The following is a 23,166-nucleotide window of genomic DNA, read 5'->3' as shown; positions in this document are numbered from 1 at the left end:
GCAAATCTCTCTTCAAATGTCCATGTCGTGGTTAGGTATTCCAAGAGGCATTGATCTCTTTACATCTCTGTCTAGATATGGGATTTTAAGATCATTGGGGCAGGAGGAAAGTCATGAAAAGTCACAAAAATATTAAGTGATTATTTTCCAAATGTTTCCCCAAATACTTTTATGCACAGTCCATTGGTCAGAAGGAATAGCATAGCAATATCCAAATATAACAGGATAGACTGCAAATATTATCTACTTTTATTTTTGGAATTCTTTCTGGATTATAGTTTGAAATACTAGTACTGATCCATTATTTTGATATTTTTCTTCAGGGAAACCAATAATACAGAAGTTCCACCTCCTGTCCCTGTTTTCCATCTCAACCACTTTTGCTCTGGTTCATTGTACCTCTTTTTTAAATCTCAGATTTACTACCTTGATTGTTTTTCTGCCTTGATTCAACATTCCTCATTAAGAGTTCATTCATATCTATTCTATCTTGAACATTTTGTAATTTTGCCTACATTCTCAATACCATTTTGTCTTTTATATATATTTCTTTCTTGATTTCAACTTTCCTTTTTTCTTTCTTTCTTTCTTTCTTTCTTTCTTTCTTTCCTTCTTTCTTTTTTGTATATCTGTTCTTAGATTTTATATTTCTTTTTTTTAAACATTTTATTTATTTATTTGACAGAGATCACAAGTAGTCAGAGAGGCAGGCAGAGAGAGGAGGAAGCAGGCTCTCCGCTGAGCAGAGAGCCCGATGTGGGGCTCGATCCCAGGACCCTGGGACCATGACCTGAGCCGAAGGCAGAGGCTTTAACCCACCGAGCCACCCAGGCCTCCCAGATTTTACATTTCTTATTCAGGTTGATAATTTATATTTCTAAAATTTGTATAACATTTAGTTCACTTTGCAATGTATGAGTTTTCTTCAGCTTTGTAGTTTATTTATTGCTGAGATCTTCTGCCAGCAGACAGTCTGCATTTTACAGAATCTGACTATGTACAGAAGTTTTATATTGATGTTTTCAGTCTTTTTCTATTCTTATGGAGAGTGCAGGTTGCTATTAAAGAGTTTTCTATCAGTTCTGCCCAATCCTGTGTATTTTATTTTATGATTATGAGAAAGGAAAAATTGGTGTTTTTTCTGTTACATTTCTGCATGTGACTTAATCCCCCGGCATTTTCTTCATTTTCTCCATTACCTCATCTCCAAGGCATGCCATCTCTTCTCTGATTCTTCTCCAAAAGTAGAGTTTCTCTAAAGCTGTTGCTATGATTCTGCAACCAGCTCTGTGAATACTATGAACAAACCAAATTCTCAGCTTATGTTCAGTAGATTTATGTTTATTATTTCACTTCATCTTTCTGAGAATGGCACTGTATGTTTCCTCAAAGTCCTCTGCTCCTGGCTGCTCTTTGTCATGGAGTCTTTCCACATCCTCTTTTAAGCTTTCTATACCCATGGGATGAAAACAGACTTAAAATGGTGGTTGATGTTCAGTTGGGATTTTTTTCCCCCACCTTCTTCTATTTAAAGATTATCTAGAGTTGTGGTGTACTCTGTGTCCTGGTATTTATTGCTCTTCTTGATTTTTTCTTTGTTTCAAAAGGGTAAGAAACAAATTTTAAATCCGGTTGTTGCTGCTCTCAAATATCATCTTAATGGATGATTGAAACTGAAGGAAAATTACATTATTAACGTATAGGCAGTAGGGTCACACATGGTTACTAAGATTTAGCACCAAATTTGGTCCTGAGCTTCTTGCAATAGAAAATTTAGTCAATTAAATAATTTTATTTTTTATCTTATGGAGTTATTATATATATAATATGTATTGTATATGATATTTTTATTTATCAGGAAAAACAATATATAAGATTATAAATTATACATAAGATATTTTTATTATTTATGAGGGAAAATAATATATTTCATACCTCAGGAGAAAATGTATCTTTCCCAGCATCTAAATCTGAAAGAAATTTCTTACAGAATTCATATATATAGAGATAGATAAAAATATATGTATTCTTATATTGAATGACAAAGTTCATAATAATCTCTGGAACAATTATTTTTGCACATTATCTATGTCATAGGATTTATTTACAGGATGGAATTGTAAGATTTTTTTTGTTTAAAGATTTTATTTATTTATTTGACAGACAGAGATCAGAAGTAGGCAGAGAGAGAGAGAGGAGGAAGCAGGCTCTCCATGGAGCGGAGAGCCCAATGTGGGGCTCGATCCCAGGACCCTGGGATCATGACCCGAGCCGAAGGCAGAGCCTTTAACCCACTGAGCCACCCAGGCGCCCCGAATTGTAAGATTTTTAAGATGTCCAGCAGATAGTTAATAAATTGAAACACTTATAAAATGTTAGTTACAGTTATCTCTTACCAGTTCTGAGTAATGTAATTTGCACTGTCATATGTCCCTACTTACTATGGGCTTATGGTGGGTCACATCCAGACCTTCAGAGATAAATCTGGTTGGAATAGCCTATTAGCATAATCCTCGCTGGACCATAACAGCAATAGCTTCCAGGTTGAGTAGAGAAACAGATGAGAAAAGTCATGGCCTTTACTTCCTTTAACTTTTAAATGGGAAATGTCTTTTTCTTCTAGTCTTGAATGATTTATCTTGTGGTCCTGAAATTGTATACAGTCTTCTTGCAACCACAAAGATCCAGTTTGAAGCTAAAGGCAAGGCAGACAAAAGTAAAGATAATAGATCTTTAATGTTAATGCTCCCTCAAAATGACCATGAATTCCTACCTAAAATATTAGCATAAATCAACTCCCATACTGAATCAGCCACTTTGAGCCAGATTTTGTGTTTACTTGCATGTAAAATCATCCTGAATGGAACATTAAAACTTGTGTGGCTCAATTCTAAATGTAAATTATGGACATAAAAAGAAAACACAGCTCATGAAAATAATTACTTTAGAGAGCAAATCAACAAATTTCAAATATTAGGGGGTTTGATATAACAATTAAAACTCAAAATTATGTTCCAAAGAGTATTTCTGAATATAACTTTTCTTATAAAAGTCAACAAATTTTAAATAAATAGACACATGCAAACAAACACAAACGATTAGTAAAATCTTCAAAAGAGAAAGCAGAAGAAAGGAAACAATTACTCACAAACCAGAACAAAAATCACAAGATGCAATGGGATACAAGCTTTGGAGATTTAAACACACACACACACACACACACACACACACACACACACACACACACATTTGGGTATATAATTCTACTTGTGTTGTTTTGCTATATATGAGAGTTTCCAAACCACCTATTTTCCTAAATAACTGAAGATAGAGTTGTGGGCTATTAATTCAGCTACTCCCATTGCTGAGACTGGATGTGACGTCAACCTGGAGTTGGCTGCTACTGTTCAGTTGCTAAGTGAGTAAGAGGTATCAGAGAGAAAAATTACTTCCCAAAATAGATAAAAATAGTGACCAAACACTCACATAGCCTGATACTAAGAAGCCATAAAAATGAGGATGACACAAAGAACTGTAGCCAGAACTAGGAAGGGCACAACTTAAATCATATATATTTTATCTTTTGTCATTTTAGAGTCAATTGTGCTATATATACTATTTGGGTACATCTTAAACTTTTAAAAATGTACTGATTTTCCTATCCTGGAGAAAATGTTTCAGTAGAAGCTGAGTTTCATTATAACTTTCATTTGTTTGTTTGTTCTGTACATTGATACAGGGATGTCTAGGAAATCATAGTCATTTTGGCCAGAAATTAAAGTCATTTTAAATTAAAATTCATGTATTTCATAGCATATTTACTGTACCAACCATTTCAATAAGTTATTGAAAATATATCTCTATATATACTTACCAACACAGATTATTGAACTGGCTTTATTTTAAAAAATAACTCAAATTACTGAATAGTTTTATAGTTTGACTTTTAGATGACTGTTTTCGAATAAGAATGCATAAGCAAAAAATACATTTGGAGGATGGTAAAATTAATCACAAGGAAACATTTAGCATGAATACCAGCATTTATTTTTCATCTAAATTTTTAAAAGTAAGTATTTAGAGAACTCTAAGTTAACTAGATCTTATTTACACAGCAGACTTTGGCATTTGAGTCACTGTATTATAAAAGTCAAAGAAAAATTTCAACAAAAATTTTCAGTCTCTTCTCCAACAATTATTTGAACCAACTCATCTGTACCTATGCTTTTATTTTAGTGTCTATCTTACTGGATTAATGGGAACCATGTTAAAGCATTAGTGTCTTTGTATATTTGTTGATATATCTTCATTTCATTGTCTAAATTTGTTTAGATAGAAGCAAGGAGGATCAAATTATTTCAATTCCAACTATGCACAAAAGAGCATTCAGTGCTGGGAGCAATTAAAAAGAACTGCTCTCTTTCTCTGTACTTTCATCCCACACATTGACAAGCCTTTGAAATAAAAGAATTAAACTCCTCATACGTAATTAGCCAATACAAACTGATGAAAGAATTAAATAAAATGTGTTCTGCTTAAAGGCATGATCATCAGTCTATAATTCAATTCATTGCTACTGATTTGCAAAGGTAATGAATTAGTCAAATCATCCCATTCTCCCCCACCATTCTTAAGGGGTAAAGATGATGGTCTCAAACCCCATATGAGTCTTTTAAAATATGGTTACTTGAACTTGATTAGTTTAGTCACAAAAAGAATGCAAAGAAGAGTTTATAAAGCCAGTGGAATTTACTTAAAATACTACTTTAAACTTTTAAGCCAAATTTCATATGGAGTGACTTTCTACAGCAAAGGTTTAACATTTGAACAAAATTCAATAATTTGATGAACAAAGTTCATTATTTATTATTGACTGAGGTTGAATATGAAGGAGATAACTTTTAATAATGTAGTGGTTATGGCTGTTGATCAGTTGGGTGTAAGGTCAACCATATTCTGAAGACTCCCTGTCCAACCCAGGAAAAAAAAAATCTTCTTTAATTAGTGAGCCAGCCAGTTATAAAGTGTGATGTATATTGTTATTTGATTTGAGTTTATGTAACTAGGCATGGAGACATAATGTATAATACATACACCTATTCTCTCTCTCTTATAGAAACATATTTCTATGCATTGATTCTATAAATATATGTATATGTGTATATCTATAGCTATATATCTCTGTATTTATATATACTTATATATCTAGGAGAGTTTTAACCCATACCATTTGTCATAGAAATGATATGCAACATACCACTCCCAAACTAGCTGCTAAGTGAGAATTTAATGTTATGGACCTATAGATTTGGTGACTGTTAGCAGAATTTGACTGAGCTTAGCTAGAAGGTCCACTGATCTTGATTAGGCTTATTAACCTTACTGGGGTTGGGTGCAATTTTGTTCCAAGTGTATGTTACCCACCTTTTGGATCAAATGAACTATCCTTGATGTGTTTTTCTGATAGAAAACAATAGTGACATAAGAAGGAAAGTAGTAAAATGTGAGACCATGGGTCAGGATGGCCTGTCATAATTTCCGTGTTCTTCTATTAACTAAACTGGGCCACATGGTTGAACCCAAAGTCAAGGGAAGGGTATGTAACTTCATCACTTAGTATGAGATACTATGAGGTCAAAGGATAGGTAATAGTTTGAAGTGGGTGCCGAATTGAGATTTATAACGCAGTCTGATTGACTTGAAATAACTGGTTCCCAGTGTTCAGATAAGTTGCCATTAACCTCTGCCTCCTCAGTTTTTTGTGTCAACCTGTGTCTGTTCAGTTGCACTTTCCTTAAAATTTAGTCAGGTGATTAAAAATTAATTAAAATTAAAAATTAATTCTATTTTTAAGAAAAAAAAAACACAGATTGAAAAGGTGAAATACACCTGCTTGGGAGAAAGTGACTCTGACATCTTAATGTTCACAATAATAATTATTAATAGTGAACACTTTACATGGTAAGAAAGCCTATAACTGCATTAATTTTTTAAGTTTATCATATGTAGGCAGTCTTGATCCATTACCTAGTTATCCTATTGAGAAATAAGGCACACAGAAAACGTTAAATAAAGTTGACTAAGCTACATGATTAAGAAACATAAGATGCATTTCAAAACCCAGAACTATTTGATGTCAAAGCCCATGCTTTAATTGCTAGGAGACACCTGCTCTCATAAACAAAGAAACAGACATCAACATATGCACACTTTTGGGGAGGGTAGTATATACAACATATGAGTTTGGCATCAGGCTGTCTGTCTATATTTAAACCTCAGCTCTAATTATTAATAAAAGAGGTAACTTTGGACAATTACTTGAGTTTGCTGGATTTCTTCATGTGCTAATGAGAATAATAATAGTATCTATAATTTTAAGGGTTCCTTCAGATCATATGAGATACTTATAAAATGTTCACAATGTTCATGATGTGTAGTGAGATAAAATAAGCTAATATAAATAATATTTTTATTGTTATTACTATTATTCTAGATTTCAGGAAGCATATTTCAAAACTAAGCATTTCACTGATGAGAAAAGCTAAAAATTAGTAGAGTTTACTATTGTATGTGGTATTCACCCTTTTCTCCTTTTTTTTTTTTCTTTTTAATATGCCAAAGTGCAACTCCTGCTGCATGAAGCTTCTCTTTACCTATAGCTAAAGTCATGTTTTCCAAGTGAACTTTCTCTTGCCAGCATCCAGGAAAAAACTACTGGAGTCCTTTTAAGCTTTTTACACAGATTCTAGAATAAGAAAATACGCATATCTGGCACTGAAGCTGGGGGAAGAAAGTGATCTCAGAGTTGGAGAGGGGGCTGTAGGGACAGAGATGCAGAGAGACAGTAAGCCAGGCTACAGAGACCAGAGAATAAGAGGGAGAGTCAAGAATCTCTGATGACTTTCCTAGGTTGTCTGCTATATGACATTATCTGACTGACACAAACGAGGTGCCAGCTGGGTCCCTTCTCAACTGTGAAAGGCTCATTTTCCAAGTTCATGTCATTGCTGACAGAAGTCAATTCCTCATGGATTATTAAACTGAGAGTCATTATATTTTGCTGTTGGCCAGAGGCTGCCCTCAGTTTTTGTTAGCTGGAAGTTGTCCAGCAGTTCCATGACACATGAACCTCTTTAACATGGTCACTTGTTTCATCAAAACCATCAACAAAGCCTCTTAGCAAGAGGTTCACATGAGATGGGTATATATAATCCCATACAACCCACTGCCTTTGCCACAAAGTAATGATTAAAAGCCAGTCACAATTCCTATGCACACTGAAGGAGGAGACATTACACAAGGACATATTAGGAGGCAGGGACTGTAAGGTTCTTTTTAATTTTGTGTCCATCACGATGAGAGTAGCTTCAGTAGATTTAAGTAACAAAGTCTGATATGAGCAAATTTAAAATAAAATGAAAGAGGAACTGGAAACAGTGGGGATTGTCGATAATATCAATGAGTTTTGCTACAAATACAAACAAAGGAAATAGGGTTGTATCTGATAAGGGAAGTGAGATAAAAGTATTATTACCTTTTTTTGATGAAAGGTTGTGTGGCCATGAAGATACTGCAGTGGACAAGGAAAACGGATTATGTAGAAGGGAGAGAGAATGGCCACAGTGACACCCTTGAATAGATGAAAGAAGGTAGGTGAAGGGATTGATTTTTAGATAGAAACAAGACTATTCCATCTATGGCATTTGGCAATAATGCAGAGTATGTTAATGTAGGTGTTAGGTAAGGGTCTTTTGTAGAGAGACTGAAGAGGGCTCCTTCTGATATTTTCTGATGACTTCAATGGTCAGAGTAGTAGGAAGTGAAGTCATCAGTTCACTGAAGTCAGCTTCAGGAAGGGACTTGAAAAAGAGAAATTTACTATCTCATGGTTCTGGATGCTGGAAGCCCCAAATCAATGTGTCAACATAGTTGATTCCTTCTGGGGATCAGAGAAGAATCTGTTCCATACCCCCTTATGTGGCTTATAGATGGTTGTCTTTACTCTGTGTGTGTTCATGTGGCATCTTCCTTCTATGTGTGTTTCTGTCCCCAAATGTTGCCTTTTTATAAGGATACCAGTCATATTGGATTAGGGTCAAAATAGTAATGCCTAGGGTCAACTTAATTATTTTGTAAAGATCCTGTCTCTGAATTAGATCCCATTCTGACATACTAGGGGTTGTGATATCAGCATCATGAACTTTGGCAGGGGGGATAGATTTAACATAACAGATCTATGGTTGTATTTCTTGGCATCATTAATAAACCATTCGATATTCATAGTCATCCACTTAAAACTTAACCAGGCATGAGTTGGTATACTTTTTTTTTTCTTTTCTCAAGCCATATTTAGCTGTATGAGTGCAGATGAAAGTAAGCAGAGATAGTTGGAATTAGTTAAGGCTGCAGTTTTATCAAGTAAGGTTAACCACTGAGAAAAGAAAAAAAGTCTAGCAGGCCCTTTCTTGTGGTCCTCATCCTTAAGTGTGTTATCTTTTCAGTTGTGGCTCATTATTTATTTGGGTCAATAACATTTTAGTGGAGGTATCACATTCCACTCAGAAGTAGGAACTTTTAGAACTGACACATCAATGTGCCATATTTCCTCTCTCTCTACTATGATTGACAAATTCAAATAATCCTGATCCTGGTTTGATGAATGAAAACCTAAGCCAACTCAATACACAAAAATATGGATATGATTCAAAGCTTTGTTTTAAGAATTCACAAATATTTGGGTGTCATTTGTTATCACAGGATAATTTAGCCCCAAATGACTGATGCACTAGAATACATATGATTATAATTCAAGATTCATGAAAGTGGAGGTCCTTTTGTCTTTGCTTACAAATATGTCTGAAGCACATAAAATAGTGCCTAGCAAATAGTGAATATCTGTTGAGTTAATTAATGGTCATGGAATTAAAGCTGAGGAATGAGTAGTGTAAGATATCAAGTAAAAGAAAAACAAGGGGCACCTGGGTGGCTCAGTGGGTCAAGCCTCTGCCTTTGGCTCAGGTCATGATCTCAGGGTCCTAGGATCGAGCCCTACATTGGGCTCTCTGCTCAGTGGGGAGCCTGCTTCCCCCTCTCTCTCAGCCTTCCTCTCTGCCTACTTGTGATCTCTCTCTGTCAAAAAAATAAATTAAAACTTTATAAAAAAGTTCTTAAGGTAATGGAATGGAGGTCTTAATGGATATGAAGTTTTGTTTAGGTCAGCATGATGGAATGAATTAGGGAGAAGAGGTGGTGGTCAAAGAATAAGATCTAAGAAACTTAAATTATGGAGTTTTATAATTGCTGGTAATCAAAAGATATAGACTAATGAGTAAAGCATTGAAAGATTATCACTGAGATGAAGACAAAAAATTAGAGAAATGGAGTTCAAGGAGCTGAACTGTCAGGTTTGGAAGGATCATCTATGTATTTGTTGTAATCACAGATAATTAAGGCAGGAGTAGCAATGGAACCAGTGCTAAAATTTTTGAGCTATTAAGCAGACTATGGGAATGGAACCAGGAATTTGTAGATGTAAGCAACAATGGGCTTAGTAGGTCAAAGGATTTGACAATATGTGTGAGAATCAAAACCAAAGTCTTTAGGGAGAAGAAAGGGAAAATGGCCTAATACCATGAATAAAATGTAAAGAAAATATCCAGATTCACTGGCACAGGAGCTATGGGAACAAAATCATCTATCACTGAGAAGTCAGTGGTGGAAGGTGTGTCATAGATCCATGTTTCCATCAGAAAAATAATCTGAAAGGAATGGTGAAAGAAGAATTTTATCTCAGAATGTAAAGTAATTCCGTGGACATTGTACAAGGGTATCAGGAACTTAGACGGTAGAATAACCAGAAGAATAAGGAATTACAAAGATTTAAAAAAGATTGGATTCAGGGAGATGAGGAATGACTGAGTCTGGGAGTTCTTGTGGTTACTGCATACAAGGATGAGGGATATAATGGGGTTGATTCTGTGGATTAGGGGCAGACCGTGTTGGGAAGGGCTTGGGTTTGGGAGTGATTGCCTGGGGTCCCATCCTAATTCATAGGATGGAAGTATCAGTATTAATTGGTCTGACCTTATTCCCGATGGCCTTTTTCACTCCAGAAATCTGCTAGTAAGGGGACATATTACACAGTCAGTCTTCAGGCGGTGAGCTTGGAATGCAACAATGAGTGTTTTATTCCCATGAACAACCCTTTTTCTCATCTTTAGGTTTTCCCTTGCCAGAAAAATTAATTTGATAAAAAACAAGTTTTTGATCTTCGATTTTTGCTTTGTTTGTTTGTTTGTTTTGGGGCGGGGAGAAGGTGGTTGTTTGGTTTGGGTTTGCTCATTTGTTTTTTCAGATGGAAGAAAGGATCTATCTTAAAGCCAGCCTCAGCAGTATGTGTAAGTGACTGAAGTTGATGGCAGTGTGCTGTGTTTCTTTATTACATGTCACCACAGGGATTAGAAAACCTGGCTGAAGACATTTTATGTTTTTTCTTTTTTTTTTTCCAAACTGTGTGGCTTCACAAGCTATAATATTGGTTATGTCTTCCACCACATGTAATTGAACACCTAGGAACAATAAGTAGGTTCCATCCCTGAGCAACAAATCTGTTCGTCCTTTGGCTAAAACATTCTCTTTTTTCATGAGGTTATAGGGCATGGAGGAAAAGTCATACATATAGAAATAAGATACATGACCATTAGATATTGCAGAATTGTTACAAATCAACTTATTTCCATTTTTGAAACAAGCTTAGAGGCTAACATAGAAAGAGATGGAGGAATATAAATACTTGCTACATTTTGAAAATGGAGTGTGTATGTGTGTGAATATGGATTTCTGTGATATTTTGGTATCGAATCTTTAGACAGCTGAGTTTTTGTGAAAATAGAATACAGGACACGCAACAAATGTCTTTTTCATAAATGCTGCAGAAGCCATAAAGGGCTTTTACTAGTTTTTTGCAGACTCATTGAAAGGGATGTATTAGCCATTCATGTTAAGCACAGAAACCTGATCCAGAGAAAATAGTTTAGCTGTTTTATCATGTCATCTCTATATCCAGAATTAAGAACATAGTAAATATTTAATCTGTGGTAGTTTTACTTGGTATGATATACCTATTCCTCTGTTGTATTACACAAACATATACCCAAAAAAAACACATCTGTGTGTGAACACATGCACACACATAACTACAGCATTTCCTTATAACTAAAAAGTATTTGAACAATCACTGGACCTGTTTTTTTATTAGCCAATTGCTTTTAATTACAATGTGCAAAGGAGGAAATGATAGGCATGGGATCACTTAAATCCATGCCTCTGAAATTCCCAACAAGTTCTTGCTTTACCCAGTTTAAATATACATAATATTACACAGCCAGTCCTCTCTTCAGAGCAATTTTTAAAAATTGGTTTTCTTTATTTTTATATTAATAGACTTCATTTTTGAAAGGTTTTAGATTTACAAAAAATGGAGTAGATAATAGCATTCTCATAGATCACTTACCCCAATACATAGTTTCTTCTACTCTTAACATATTAATGTGGTACACTTGTTACAATTAATAAGTTAACATTGATATATTATTAACCAAAATCCATAATTTATATCAAGTTGCACTCTTTATGTTGTACATATTTATGAATATTATAAATTTGTAATGACATGGATCTACCCTGAATCCATTAGGGTATCATACAGGATAGTGTCACTGCCCTCCAAATCCCTTTACTTCACCTACTCATCCTTTAGCCTCCACCCCAACCCCCTTGGTAATCATTGATCAGTTTACTCTATTCTAGTTTTGCCTTTTCCAGAATGTAGATAGTTGCAGTCATACAATACAGTTTCAGATTTTTGTTTGTTTTTAAAGATTTTATTTATTATTTGACAGAGATCACAAGTAGGCAGAGAGGCAGGCAGAGTAACAGAGGAAGCAGGCTCCCCGAAGAGCAGAGAGCCTGATGCGGGGCTCGATGCCAGGACCCTGGGATCATGACCTGAGCTGAAGGCAGAGGCTTTAACCCACTGAACCCCCCAGGCGCCCCAGAAGTTTCAGATTTTTATACAGATTTTTGCACTTCAGTTTCCTCCATGTTTTTCTGTAGTTCATTTTTTTTTTTTTTATCATGGAATAACATTCCATTAAATGGATGTACCATGGTTTGTTTATCCATTCAGCTATTGGACCTCTTTGTTGATTTCAGTTGTCAATGACTGTAAGTAAAGGGGCTATAAATATCCCCATGCAGGTTTGTATGTGAAACTTAGAGCAAATTTAAGAAGCTAGACTGTCACATATAAACTAATTTCTCCTGATCTTGCTGTCTTGCTTTTACCATCCATAATTTTCTCTTTATAATACCCTTTAACAAAAGAACCCTATGTAGCCATAAGACTATACTGTAGGTGCATCTATCTGGAAATTAATATCCCTGATCCTGCTTATGCATTTACTTGACTTTTAGGATATTGACTGAAAGTCATGCTGTGAAAGAGTCACTGGACTTCTCGTATTGATGAAATTTTTTCCCCATATTGATGAAACTTGATTAATCCCTAGAAATAGTTCTCATTCAATCACAGTACGTATAAGTAGTTTAAGTGTTTATCCTTTCTTTAATATATACACCTAACAGAATATCCTAAAATAGTAAACTCTGTGGACAAATGTGCATACTCAATATGCTTTATAACTTTGTTTTTGCGTGTCATCCTTGCACAGGGGCCATGCTAATCTTCTCTGTATCGTTCCAATTTTAGTATATGTGCTGCCGAAGCAAGCACTATAACTTTGTTTTTGATTAATAATAGAAATAGACACAATCATGAACACTAGGTTCTCAGCTGATATTCAAATTTTCACTAGATTTGTTTGTCATCTTAGTGCCTTTTGCTATTTCAATTTTTTTTTTTCCTGAATGAATGGTATCAAAAGAAATGAAACATATTGGTTAATGAATCTTGGGCCGAGGTAAACTGTCAGCATACTGAAAACACGTTCATTCAATACCACATGCCAGAAAGCGCCAGTGACCTTACTCAAGTCTGAGAAATATAGAAATACTTCAAAGGTTTAATTATTAACCTGAAGGAATTATATAGTTTATTCATCTGTACTACCACAAGAGCCTAATAATTGATTTTCCCCAAGTGCTTTTGTTCCTCTTCAACTTATTGACTTGCTACAGATGGAGTTATCTTCTCCAAAACATGTATTTTATGCTACACTATCTTCCACATAACTCAACTTTCTCATTATATTTAGAAAAAAAAATAGTCTTCTTAACATGTTAACATGGCCCACAAAATTTAAGTATTTTTTTGCATACATTGTTATTTTCTAATATGCTCCTTTATTTTCTAGGTACACTGGGCTCTGAGTTAACTCACCAGAAACATTTTAGCCAGTTCACTGAGTTTAGTTTTATTTTACTTTTTATATAAATCAGGCTCAGTCCCATTTCTTCCTACTCCTTAGTTTCCCCAATCCTTCTCCTCCATCACTTCTTTCTTCTTTAAATTCTCCTTTTCATTTTTTCAACATGTTGTTGGATATTCTTACATTTTTAATCTTTCACCTAAGTGGTAGTTATCTTAGAAATCCCTAATGAGAATTTTAATGGAATTTCTTTGGATTCATGGATTTATTTGAGATAATTAACGTTTTTATATAACATTTGCATTGCAAAACTAAAAATAACAACATAAATTCTTCCTACTGCAAATGAGGAAGTCAAGTGTACATAACCTCTCTGAGTTTCACTTTCTATGTCTCCTGCAGTGAATATAAAAATACGTAATGCTTAATGCACTCAATAAAACATGAGGCCCATAGTAGATGTTCAGAAAGTTTATTTATTGTTAATATTAAAGGCTAAAAATTTTCCAAATGTTAAGGAAAATGAACCAAATATATTTTTGGTAAAATCTATAACTGAATTTTTAACTAATAAATATATTTAAAAGATGAATATTTGTTAACGGACACAAATCCCAATCCAGAATTATCTCTGCTATATCTCTAGTCAAATCAGTTACTAAAATTATTATTTGTTTGAATACTTCTGGAGTTTTATAAATTGATACCTGAGGGCATATGTACACTGTACATCATTATTTGATTCATATACCAAACTGATAATTGTTTGTTATTTTCATCGTCAAGTTCATAATTGAGACTATGAATTGATCATAGTTTATTCCTTCTAATACTTATGGTATTATAATAACCATGCTTTTTCTTAATCTTCTCCCTCCCCCCACCATGAAAAGAGTTTTGTCATTAAGAATCTTCAATCTTAAAAATTCTCCAAAAATGTTCAGTGTTTGAGGTATTTGTCAGGGTAATATTTTTTTTAAGATTTTTATTTATTTATTCGACAGACAGAGATCACAAGTAGGCAGAGAGGCAGGTGGAGAGAGGAGGAAGCAGGCTCCCCACTGAGCAGAGAGCCTGTTGTTCTGCACCATCCTGGGACCCTGGGATCATGACCTGAGTCAGAGACAGAGGCTTTAACCACTGAGCCACCAGGCACCCCAGTTAGGGTAATTTTTTGATAACTTATTTAATTTCTGTAAAATAAAATAATCTATTTGTATTTTAAATTCTGAGTGGACTTAGCATTTTCTAGAATATTAAACATTTTATTTATGCTTTCAAATCTAATTGTATTATTTTGTATAATTATGAGGAGATGGATTTTACCTTTCATACAACTTAATGAGTTGGCCTGTCATAGTTCCAGGGATACTGACAGAAGATGTGAAACTCCTGGGTCAGAGAAAAGTGACTTTATGATACCACCAATACTAGGAATGGCAGAAACTTCTGCAAGTTTCCTTTGCTTCCATATCATGGGAGGTTTCACGGGCAGCCAGATAAAGCCTGTGTGGACAGTGTATTGCACACTAAGGGGCTTTTGCACACAAAGGGATCCTGAGTCACAGAATCCATCATTTTTATGTTTATCATTTTTGCCCAGAATGAGACATTATCTCAACTCTTTAGCATTTCTAGATGCACAAACATCCAGAGGAGAAAAAAAAAAAAGGACCTGGATAAAAGAGTAGTCATAGCCTTGCAATATCAATGTGCTCCTACACATTAGAATGTAGGAAGCCCTTGGCAAATTACCTCACAACAATGGTTTATTAAATCAATACATATACATATATATTCAAATCTGCACTGTGCCTTCTTTTCTGTTTTTAATAGTATGGGATCTTCTAAGTTTTTTTCTTCATCCAATTATCCAAATAATGTTTCATTTTAATAATCCTTACAAAAAGATAATTTAGGGATTTGCCAAATGTAAGATATATTTTGAAATAGCCTCTCAAAATGAATTATAGGTATATGTGATTTTGTTTGATGCTAAAACAGCTTTCAACTTTTATATGTGGGGGATGTAAATAAATTATTACAATGTAGCTTCAGTAGATAAGTATCGTCACTGGAGGAAAAAAAGTAATTTTGGGTTATAATGCTTAAAACTAATATTTTGTCTTGATGAAATCCCAATAGTTCATTTTTGCCCTTGCTTCCCTTGCCTTTGGCATTGTTCCTAGGAAGATGTTGCTGCGGCTGAGGTCGAAGAGGTTGCTGCCTGTGTTCTCCTCAAGGATTTTGATGGATTCCTTTCGCACATTGAGGTCCTTCATCCATTTTGAGTCTATTTTCGTGTGTGGTGTAAGGAAATGGTCCAATTTCATTTTTCTGCATGTGGCTGTCCAATTTTCCCAACACCATTTATTGAAGAGGCTGTATTTTTTTCCACTGGACATTCTTTCCTGCTTTGTCGAAGATTAGTTGACCATAGAGTTGAGGGTCTATTTCTGGGTTCTCTATTCTGTTCCATTGATCTATGTGTCTGTTTTTGTGCCAGTACCATGCTGTCTTGGTGATGACAGCTTTGTAATAGCGCTTGAAGTCCGGAATTGTGATGCCACCAACTTTGGAAAGATGAGGGGAAAAAACAAAACAAAACAAACAAACAAACAAACAAACAAAAAACCAACTAATATTTTGTCTACTATGATTACCGTTGTGAATTTCTATTTTTTTATTTATTTTTTCTCTTATGAATTCTACCTCTTTCCCACTAAAAACCTTTCTTATTGCCTTTAATGTCCACTTAAGTTATTGTACCTTAAACTATTCTCCAGAGCTGTCCACTTATCATTTCTTATTCTATCTCATCTCTCACTTTTTTCCAACTTCCTTGTAAATTCTAGCAACTCTACATGACTTCCAGTCCCCGAAAGTGTCATTCTCTAATTTGTTCCCTACCATGTTTATTCTGTTTCTTGAGTGTCTTTCTTCTGCTTAGTCCTTCTGTCACCTAGATCAACCTCAGGCTTTCCTTTAATTCAAGGTCCTGTTGTCTCCCTCTTGAGTATGCATTTTGGTCCTTTAAGCATATTGCAATTTCTGGTGTTGGTCTTGGATTTTATGTTCCATAACATAGTAAATCTACGTTTTTAAAAATACAGTCAATACAAGCCATTTTATTATTAAGTTCTTTTTCCCCAAACCTTTATATTAAAGGTGTACATGATGTTTTGTCATATGTGTAAATCATGGAATGATTACCATAATCAAACTAATAAAAACAGACATAAAGGCCAATGAAACAGGATAAAGAAGCCAGAAATAAACCCACACATCTACAGACAACAGATCTTCAACAAGGGTGCCAGGAACATCCAATGGGGAAAGGATAGTCTGTTCAATAAATGATGTTAGGGAGACTGTATATACACATGCAGAAAAAATGTATTTGGACCTTTATCTCACACTCCATACAAAAGCAACTTAAAGTGGATTAAAGACTTAAACATAAAACCTGAAGCTGTAAAACTACTGGAAGAAAACATGAGAAAGCTTCTTGGATATAACACGGAAAGCCAAGGCAGCAAAAGTAAAAATAGATAAATGAGATTGCCTCAAACTAAGAAGCTTCTGCATAACAAAGGAAATAAATCTTTCTCCAACCTAAACTTCAACATCTGAGAAACAAAGCCCAGCAATTAAATAATTAAAAACTTTTACTTCAACTGTGAAGATGTTAAAAATATATGTAGTTGACCAAGATTACACTGCCAATATGAATTTGAAATAAGTGTAGATTTTAGGTGTCCTTATCCCTGCTCTCATTTATATTCACCTTTTTTAAACTTTTAACTTTTTTCCATATTATTAAGACAAATTTTGAAATACTACCTTATTGGCTGAATCTTAAAAGATGAGCCACAGTAAGGGAATTATAAAAAATAAACATGTTGAATGGTAAAATATAATACTCCTACTGGGAAGATAAATATTACTCTACTTTTGCTGTGGATCCACCAGCACTTTGGGCCTGTAAGTTTTAAGTTTCACTCTTATTTTATATTGAAAATTGGGGCAATATTTGCATTACTATACTGATTCAATATAGCCCTGCTTTTTGTCTGTATCAATTTGCCAATTTATGTATTTTGCTTTATTGTCAGGGAAGAGTAAAACAAAGACAGTGGAATGCAGCCAAATCCCTATGTAGAGGGACAATTGATATCTTAAGTGCATTCATTAGAGAAAGAAAGAAACAAAAAGAAACAACAACATATTCAACTCAAAGAAGTACAAAAATACACCAGTTAATATTTTTAAATTCAAAAAAGAAAGTGTTACTATGATAAACCAGAATAAAATAAAATTGAAATTAAACGAAAAGTAAATTCTCAGATCTTTTCTTTAACTTAAACAAAACAAAATAATACTTATTTCTGCATTCAAACCTAAAGATCCATTGTTGCCACATCCTATGAAAACATGAGTCAAGAGAAATTAAAAAATGTTTCCAGAAGTAAAATAATGACAGCACATTTATACACACACACACACACACACACACACACACACACACGATCACAAAGAAATCCAAGAATAACTACATTACTAATCAATGGACATAGAGTTTCAATTAAGCAAGATGAGTAAGCTCCAGAGATATGCTGTACAACACTCTACCTAGAGTCAATGATAAAAACTGTATCATTTTAATTTTCTCCCAGAAGCAATTCATGCTAGAAGATACTTGATCATTAACTTCAGTGGTTTGGGAAAAAAATGAAAATAGATTTGTGTGTAGTCTTTGTCCAACTATCACCCAATTTAAGGATAAAAGACAATAGTATGAGAATTAAAAATACGGAGAGGGGTGCCTGGGTGGCTCAGTGGGTTAAAGCCTCTGCCTGCAGCTCAGGTCATGATCTCAGGGTCCTGGGATCAAGTCCCGCATCGGGCTCTCTGCTCAGCGATGAGCCTGCTTCCCCCTCCCTCTCTCTCTCTCTCTACTTGTAATCTCTGTCTGTCAAATAAATAAATAAAATCTTAAAAAAAAAAATACGGAGATAACATTTACTATGGATCTTCTCTAAATAAATTAAAAGAAGATGGGTGGTTAAAAAGAAGTAGGTGGGGGAGAATCTCAATTGATTTAGACAGTGATAAGCAAGAAAACTGAAAATATTTATAGTGAAGTCTAAATGGTTAAGAGCATGTACTCTCAATTTTACTCATTTGTAAAATGGCATAGAGCAATCACATCTACCTATTATTATGAAAATGAATGTGTTAATACCCATAAGAAAATATACTTTAATACTTAATTTACAACAATCCTAGACCCTAGGTCCCTAGATGATCTCAAATGGAATTTAGAAAAGTAGAGGGAGGTATGGAAAAATGATAAAAGTGGAATTAGAAAATTAGAGGGAAGTATGGAAAAATGATAAAAGTGGAATAATTCTTAGATTTTTATGTAGGGGAAAGAGCATTTTTAACTATATATTTTGGAAGAGAAATGCTTAAGCTTGAGTATTAAAATTTAACAGTAAACACCCAATGCTGGGGTTAACAAAGTATGTCCAGCAAGTGAACAATCATTTTTACAACTTAATTGGGTGGTAAAGAAAAAAAATTAAAAAGAGGAATATATAACAAAGATTACATGTGGCCCAAAAAGCTTAGAATATTTACAGTTTTGCCCTTTAAGTAAAAATTTTACCATCCTTATATGAAAGAAATAAAAGAAAAAGAATGAAATAAAGAATATTTAACCAATCCAAATAAGACAGAACATTTGCATTTTGTAGTAAGCAAAAAATAAAGTACAATATACATACATATATTCAAATATTACTAAATGACATGATTAAAAAGCAAATAATTCTAGAAACAAATGGCATATTAAAAATTAAAAAAGAAAGAAAGCAAATACTATATCTAACATATTCTAAATTACAAATATATTACAGATTGAAAACCATTCAATACAATTAGAAAATAACAATAAATTGTAATTAACTTATCCTTTTCACTTAGAAAGTAAAAATATAATTTGAAGAACTCAAAAATTAGAAATTTAAGCAGATTATAAATAGACATAAATTATAATAACAGATCTGCATATTATAAAGCCATTTTAGGAACAAATTCCATAGAAGCAAAATTTTATTAGAAATATAACTTGAAAAATTATTCTAGTAAGTACATAACGTAACAAATAATAAAGGGACTATCAAAATAACTCCAGTGTGAAATTGCAAAGATAAAGCATTAATACCATAGAAAAAGTCAGTTTCAGGTTCTATATAATAGTGATGCGGGAAACAAAGGCAGAAAAAAAAAATTATTACATTTCCTTATTACTCACAGCCCATTGGCAAGTTCTTGAAACAGGCAAAGTGACCCTCCTCTAATGACTGAATTACCTGGATGTTGACACTTGGCTAAGGGTAAAAGGCAATCTTAGCCCGACCCCCAGTATCCTGTGAGTCTACTTTAACACATGAACATTCCTTTGGAAACTTCCTTGATCTCTCCCCTCCTAAGATACATGTTGGCATGTATCCCTCAAGCATATGACCCACTGATATACATCTGAAGAGTCTCCTAACTAAGGTTTTGTTAGACCATAAAAAATGACTTTTCCTCATAATAGCTAGTCCCCTAAAGTCCTGGAAGCCTTTTTCTCAAAATACCTTGGAGGCTTGTGCTATACCTAACACCCTCTCAGTTTGAAAGTACATAATGGGCCACTTTTCATGCCTGCAGTGCAACTCTTTCCGCCCTTGAGTCGTGTCCCTATGCTTTAATAAAGCCACCTTTTTACACCAAAGATATCTTCCTTGGCTGTGGGCTCTGGACCTCACCAATATTCCAAAACTACATCATTTGGTGACCATGAAGAAACCCCTCTCACTCTAGAAAGCTTTCTTTCTGTTCTCATCTTCACTTAATAAACTATCACGTCACCCTTTTGCGTCCATGTGGTTCATTGTTTGGCTCTTTATTTATTTATTTATTTTTAAAGATTTTATTTATTTATTTGACAGAGAGGGATCACAAATAGGCAGAGGTAGAGAGAAATGGGGAAGCAAGCTCCCTGCTGCTCAGAGAGCCCGATGAGGGGCTCGATCCCAGGACCCTGAGATCATGACCTGGGCCGAAGGCAGAGGCTTAACCCACTGAGCCACCCAGGCGCCCCCATTCTTTGACTCTTTGAGACAAGAATCCTGCAACCCTGCAACAAAAATCACATAGAAACTGTCTAAAAAGAGTGAAATTTAACACGTAGGGGAAGAACATAAATACACACCATTAGACTTAAAAAAAAAAAAAGACTTGATTCTACATACTGATCATTTTTAAACATTTCAGAGATTTTAACATACATTTGTATGATTACACTTGAAAACCATAATCATTGAATTTCTAGGAATTTTTTTTTTATTTCCAGGAAATTTTAATGCTGAAAATTTTTTAAAGACCAAGTAGAAAACATTTAATTTAAATAGTAGTGGCAAAAAAAAAAAAATCTATTCCCAGATTTAACATAGTTCCACCATGCATTTATTTACACAAGAAATTATATTCTTTCAAAATTTCAAAATAATATAATAACTGAAATATTCTCAATTTATGTAGCTAGACTGGAATTGTACTAATAACAAAACAAGAAAAGCAGATACACAAAAGTTAAATATTAGAACAAACTCAGTTATGCATATTTTTTGTAAAAAAAGCTTATATTACGCATTGAGAAAAGCAAATTTATCAGAGTACTAATCAAATGTCCAAGCAAACTTTATTATAGAATTTTGTAAAATCTTCAACACTAATATGTTTATTAAGGTACTACTATGTTACATTAATAGATAAAAGTGTAAAAACAAATGATTGTTACTATGAATTAACCACGTTCTCCAAATAAACAAACCAAAAAAACCACTTACAAATACAAATAAACCTTAAAAAACTCTTTGGCATTATCTACTAAAGATATCTGCATTTTGCATTAGAACTGACTATATGCATACCTACTTCTATTTTTATAATGTTGAACAAGTGATAACTATGTGTATATTTATCATAACTTGAGCCTTGGAATGGAACAAGACTAAAAACTCCACTTCCAATTTTTCTTGTGAAGTTCAACAATAAAAGCAATTTTTTAAAACAAAGATTATGATATATTTTTAATTTTATTTTTAAGTAATCTCTGCACCCAATATGGGGCTCAAGCTTACAACCCCAAGATCAAGAGTCTCATGCTCTACCAACTGAGCCAACCAGATGCCCCAAAAGCAATTTTTAAAAAGGCACCTTGTCCTGCTCCAAACGGAGCTTCGTCCCTCTGTGAAAAAATGAGGATAATAACCTCTTAGTTTTCCTGATATATATCCCATAGGTTATTGGGGTTTCTAAAACGTTTCCTCTAGATACTCATAGTAACATATGTGGCCTAAGGTAGTAATTTATTTGGTGTTTTGGTATTCTCTGATAAAAGTCTAGGAAAATGTCATATGTGCAGTTGTTTTTCAATTATTTAAGGGAAATTGTCTGCATTAATTACCACTACAGTTTAGTTACTGAATTCTTACAGCTCTCTCAAATAAATTAGCTTAACAAATGATCAAGTTGTAGCTAAATCAAGTTGTGGCAAAATAATTAAGGGATAATTAAGAAATATATTAGCATGTTAAACATTTGAACTTAAATCACATAAGGTGTCAATGCCCTGAATATCAGGTTTTGTGATTGCTATTTGCTGATTCTAAATTGTGTGTAATTCACTAGTCTAAGAATTTTTACATTTAGTTGTTGGAACAGTCTTAGAAGAAGGGCTTTAATATTATCGCCACTTTATGGATAATGATGCTGTTACTTAGTGATTTTTCAAAGTTTTACCTACTGATTAAGGACAGACTTGAAATCAAGCAATCTGATGACATTTTGCTATTATAGACTACTAATATTTTGAGCAGATGCATTTCATCAGTCAGCTTCAGTAAATTCTTGATGGGTTCATTCTTTCAGAGACAATTTGTTAAAGGTAACTGTGTATTAGTATAACATTTCTGATAACACATGCAAATTTCTTAATTATTTTAAGGCAATTCCAACCCACAATAAATAAAATAGGGACACAAGTCTGAGGAGGTGATGCAAAGCTTTACTTCCTGAAATTCTTCTTTGGGACGGACCGAAGATCAGTTAAAGTCATCCTGAAAATCAATTGGAAGCAATCCTAGAAATGTCACCAGAAATAGCACTTGCTGTTTTTTTTTTTTTCATTTTTCTCCAATCAAAAACCCAATCTTGCTGTATGCAATGTGACTAAAATAATAGGATGACATTTCCAGGAGTATCAATTTGCCTCCGTATGAACTTCTGTATGCGTAGAGAGGTAACACATTCAGATGGAGGGCTAATGGTTTGAGTTCCTTAATCCTTTTTTGATGGAAAGCCACATCCTACCCTGGAATGTATCTGTTTTTTTTTTTTTTTATTTTTTGGTTGTTTGTTTGTTTTTAAGATTTTATTTATGTGTTTATTTGTCAGAGAGAGAGAGAAAGCACAAGGAGGGGCAATGGCAGGCAGAGGGAGAAGCAAGGAGACCATCTGCTAAGCAAGGAGCCCATCAAGGGACTCAATCTTAGGATCCTGGGATCATGACCCAAGTGGAAGGAAGACATTTAACTGACTTAGTGAGTACCCAGGCATCCCTACCCGAGGATATATCTTATTTTTATAGTTAGAAACTATATTGGGATACATTAAGTAAGAGTTACCAAAAAAAGAAGTGTGTAATAGAAAGTAAACTAATGCA

At 34.0% G+C, this 23,166-nt stretch overlaps 1 non-coding gene across 1 annotated transcript; it reads right to left on the bottom strand.

The window, feature by feature from the left end:
* Window positions 1-12,685: 12,685 nt before the first annotated feature.
* On the bottom strand, window positions 12,686-12,793 carry LOC116587364. Its single transcript, XR_004284388.1, has one exon. It is a non-coding gene; the product is annotated as a U6 spliceosomal RNA (small nuclear RNA).
* Between the last annotated feature and the right edge of the window lie 10,373 nt (window positions 12,794-23,166).

This window comes from Mustela erminea, chromosome 3 (genome assembly GCF_009829155.1).
Source record: "Mustela erminea isolate mMusErm1 chromosome 3, mMusErm1.Pri, whole genome shotgun sequence".
Classification (NCBI taxonomy): Eukaryota; Metazoa; Chordata; class Mammalia; order Carnivora; family Mustelidae; genus Mustela; species Mustela erminea.
This window is presented reverse-complemented; position numbering and strand designations above follow the sequence as displayed.